Here is a 5,016-nt window from a genome sequence, read left to right on the forward strand (position 1 = left end):
ATGATGTGTATAAAATTATTATTAGTCATATGTGGTAGCCGAATGTGGCTTGGTACTAAAGTGATTAAATATGAACTTCGATGAGGTAAATGTTAGTGATCGATGATATAAGTTATACATTATAATATATATTCGGGTTTCAAACCTAGCAGGCCTTGTGCCGGTGATGAATTTCGGGCTTTGAGCCTAGTAGGTGTAATGCCGGTGAAATGATGTCGGACTTAAAGGTCTAGCAAGCTTTAAGCTGGTGAATATTATCGGGCTCCGAGCCTAGCAGGCATAATGCCAGTGAAATGATATCAGACTTAAAGGTCTAGCAAGCTTTAAGCTGGTGAATATTATTGGGCTCCGAGCCTAGCAGGCGTAATGCCGGTGATGAAATCAGGCTACTACCTAGTAGGCAAATTACCGGTGAACTATTAAAAATGTGGTGCTATAAGACTATGGGCTAATACGATATGTGGGTTCGTTCCGTAAAGTAAATTATTCAGGTACGAACAACCTACTTATATACATGTGAATTAAATGAATTTGATGATTGATGTGAATCGAACATATGAGAAATGGTTTCATGTTAATGTTTAACTATGAGACCTTGTGTTAGATCAGCAATTGAATTTGTGTAATACATTAAGTTGACCAGGTATATGTTATATACCTATATGTGATAGATTGATCAGAATTGAATCATGGATGTGAAATGAGAAGTATATGTGAAGATGTTATATATATCTGAAATAGAATTTATGGTGACCTTGTAATCATAGGTCCATGCTTGTGATGAATAAAAATGTGATGAAATTAAATGGTGATATACATGTTTAAATAATATGAATGCAAAGAATGTGTGAAAGAGTAAATTTGTAATAAATCTACTAAGGACAACAGCAGTAACGTGAATTTTAAAAATCACCATAAATTGTGGGAGATGAGTTAGAGGTTGAATAAGTTATGTAATTAAAGCTTAATGATTCTAGTTTCTTATAAAAGAAACTGTGTAAGCAAAAGAATTGCTGATAATGAGATATTTGAAGTGATGTGGGACTGAGTCAAAATGACTTCTAGATCCCCTGTTCTGTTTTTATAAAATCATTATAAATTGTAAAAAATGGTCATAAGATAAAATTTATATGCTTAGACTCCTCAATGAGTCTAGTTTCAAATGAAATAAATGAGAACATAATTTTGAATTCTGTACAATGAGAAATTTGATTCGTAGTTAAGAGTGGTCAGAATAGTCAAACAGTGAAACAGAGGAAACTTTAAGAAAATATGGTATTGAATGGCCAAACCAAAGATTCTGAAAATCTTATGGATAGAATATATATGAATCTATTTTTAGGGAAAATTAACGGAATTTAATTTGGAGTTTCGTAGCTCCTGTTATAAATAATTTAGTGACTATTGCTCAAGAAGGCAGATTGTAGTGAATTTGTGATTATGTTGCAAACATTGATAAAACTTGTTAATGAGTTGCTAATTGTTTTCTTATGAACTTACTAAGCTTTGAAGCTTACTCCCCATTCTCTTTCCCCATTTCTTATAGGTTTGTATAATAGCTCGAGTTGGAAGGGCCGGAGATAACACCACTGTAATATCCTGATTTTGGGCCTAGTCGGAATAGTGGTTTCGTGACCACAAAATCCGAGATATAAATAATTATTTTATGATTATTTTAAGGTCTATGATATGATTGCATGATTGTGTGAAAATTTCGTGAAGAAATTTTATGCATAAAGTGCTTAATTTGAAATTTGGGACTAAATTGAATAAATTGCAAAACTTGTGTTCTAGAAGTATTTTGCATAAAATTGAATTAGATTATTAATTAGAGGTCCTTAAAGAGTAATTTTACCAATTTCTAAGTCTATGGACAAAAATTAGGACATGGAAGGAATTTTTGGAAAGTTTAGTAGTAAGGGCATTTTGGTCATTTAGGGTAAAATGAATTAAAATACAAAATTAAAAGCCAATTTTGCTCATCTTCAACCCCATGGCCGAATATAGCAAGGAGAAACCATGGCTAGGGTTTTTCAAGCTTCCAAGCTCGATTGTAAGTCCGTTCTAGCTCGATTTAGCTTATGCTAGCAATAATTTAACCTAGGGTTTATATTTGGAAAAATACCCATAGGTGAAATTTGTGTATTTTGGTGTTTTATGATAGAATATGAGGTTTTAAATTATGTTAGACAACTTGTGCTACTCGGTTTTAAGTGAAAACGAGCAAAATGGCTTAATCGGTAAAAATACCTAATAGTCATAAGTACATGTTAGAGTGAGAATTTGATGTTGCCATAGAAGGGAAAAATAATCAGCATGTCATAAAACATAAGAAAATAGGCTGAATTTTAATTTACGAGCTTTGGGGAAAAAGTGTAAATATGCAAAAGTTTAGGGCAAAATTGTAATTTTTCCAAAATATGATTTTGGGTCAATTTGAATAATGTGAGTCCTAATTAGACTATATTTTAAATGATAGAGCAAGGAAAACTGAAATTCAGGCTAAAATGGGGAAAATACCAAGTTGTGGACGAAATGGTAAAAATAGCCATTTTCGCATACGAGGTAAGTTCATGTGTAAATGTAGTAACATAATTGTCATTTTAAGCAATTTAATGTTGTTTATATGATATGATGCTGATTATTATCATGAAATATTATGCTTTGTGGTTATTGTTGAATAATATGTAATTATGTGAATTACTTGATGAGCATGAACTATCACCGAAGTATCAATTTCGATATTCTGTGGAAGATGGCAAAGATGTGTGATCAAGGAAAACGCCTGCTTGAACCTTAGGAATAGATTAGGATACAAGTGACATGTCACTAGGATGGTTGAGCATCCGAACTCGTTGAGTTGAGTCCGAGTTCACTTATGGATGCGAGCGTCCGAACTCGTTGAGTTGAGTCCGAGTTCGTGAGATGTAACTAGGCATCCGAACTCGTTGAGTTGAGTCCGAGTTCACTTATGGATGCGAACGCCTGAGCTCGTTGAGTTGAGTCCGAGTTCACTTATGGGCGGGTTACATGGTAGCTTGGCTACATATGTGGCACTTATGTGCAAGTTATCCATGTATCCGAATTATATTCCGATGTGTTCAACGGGTAAAGTTCTACTCAAATGGAGGAATACTCAAGATGAAAGGGACGTATTGGTAAGTGTTGTGAAATGGATAATTTGAACAGGTATGTACTTAACCCTCGGGTTGAAAACTCGATATAACGACAATATGGTAAGATGATAAATGAAAAGGTGATATGAATGTCTTGGTGATGATTATGCAAATGATGTTTTATGTTTGCTTATATGGTTATGTTACTTGCTATTTGCATGTGAGCTTACTAAGCATTTATGCTTACTCCCTCCTTTTCATTCCTTGTAGTGTTGACAAGCCAGCTCGGAAATCGGAAACGGTCGGAGGCACGCTCACACTATCCGTATACCATCTTGGCATAATGGCTTGTATATTTTGAGTATGGCATGTATAGCATTATAATCATTTTGTATATATGGTCTTATGATATGGTTATTGAGTGGTATGGAAATAGAAATGCTTGGTAATGATTAGCCATTGGAATGGCTAATCATGATCATATTTGGTATTATGTATGTCAAATTGCTAGCTAATCCATGGAAACCATGAAATAGGTAAAATTTACCATAAAATAGATTCAGACAGCAGCAGTGACGTGAGTTTAAAAAATCACTAAAAATAGTAGAAATGGAATTAAATAATGAATAAGTTATGGAATTGAAGTTTGATGAGTCTATTTTCATATGGAATAAGAAAAACAGGTATATGAGCTATATTTTATGAGATGTCTAAATTTTTGTGAAACAGGGCCAGAGCGATTTCTGGATCCCCTGTTCTGACTTTGGAAATTCACCATAAATTTTACAAAGATAATTAGAAGTCATGCTTTATATGTACAGATTCCTTATTGAGTCTAGTTTTATTATAGATAAATGGCATAGTCATTGAAGCTCTGTACAGGGAGATATCTGATTCGTAATACACTGAGGTCAGAGTAGTTGAACCCTGAAACAGGGGAGACTTTAACTAATAAACTGTACTAATTGGCCCAACCAAAAATTCTAGAAAAAAATGAGTAGATATATATATGAGTCTAGTTTCAGGAAAAATTTACGGAATTGGATTTCGAGTTTCGTAACTCGAGATATGATTTTTAAAGCGACTGTGATGCAGTTAGCCAGCTTGTCTGGAAATTTTAAAATGAATTGTATGAGCTGTTTAATTAATGAATTAAGTCCGTTAACACCTCGTGTTCGACTCCGGCAACGGTCTCGGGTATGGGGTGTTACAACCACACTATCGAGTTATCATGTGAGGTGAGAAGGACTGTAAATCATTAAGGTTTAAGGCATGTATAGGGGACTCCATTTTTTTTGACTGTGAGTTATGTATAATGCTAATGTGTAATCATATGATATAGTTTCATTGTTTATGAAGTTTTGAATGATGAATAATTGTATGAGTGTTTAGGATTGTTCAGCGTGGCAAATGGCATGTCATATAGCTTAGAAGTGTCCACATAGATAGACACACGGGCGTGTGTCTAGGCCGTGTGTAAAACACGGTCACACCATACGGGTGTGTTCTCAGGACGTCTGTCCCCTGCAACTTAATCCCCTATTCTATTTTGGTAACACGGCCGTGTCTAATGTCACACGGGTGTGTGACGTAGTGAAATGCTAAATTTCTTAAGTCACTGAAGGGTCTCGGTTTCTCTCCGAACCCAGTCATATGTACGATACGGGCCCGGTACCTAAATAAATCAAAAAATTGAAATCAAATATATTTTGTGAAGGTAATTTTGTAATGCCACAGCCTGAAATAGTGTAAAATTGTTCGGTAGCACCTTGAACCTTATTCTAGCGTCGGGGCCGGGTGAGGGGTGTTACAATTTTAGTAGTATCAGAGTTATGGTCTAGTCGGTTCTCGGACTAACATAGCAAGTATAAGAGTCTAGTTATACATGCCGTAAGAAAAG

The 5,016-nt window shown here is 34.7% G+C and overlaps 1 long non-coding RNA gene across 1 annotated transcript; it reads left to right on the forward strand.

Moving 5' to 3' along the window:
* The first annotated feature begins 1,975 nt into the window (after positions 1-1,975).
* Positions 1,976-3,555, forward strand: LOC128289382 (uncharacterized). The gene is made up of 3 exons (XR_008279019.1): positions 1,976-2,053; positions 2,480-2,565; positions 3,387-3,555. It is a non-coding gene; the product is annotated as an uncharacterized LOC128289382 (long non-coding RNA).
* Positions 3,556-5,016: the final 1,461 nt, after the last annotated feature.

This window comes from Gossypium arboreum, chromosome 1 (genome assembly GCF_025698485.1).
Source record: "Gossypium arboreum isolate Shixiya-1 chromosome 1, ASM2569848v2, whole genome shotgun sequence".
NCBI lineage: Eukaryota > Viridiplantae > Streptophyta > Magnoliopsida > Malvales > Malvaceae > Gossypium > Gossypium arboreum.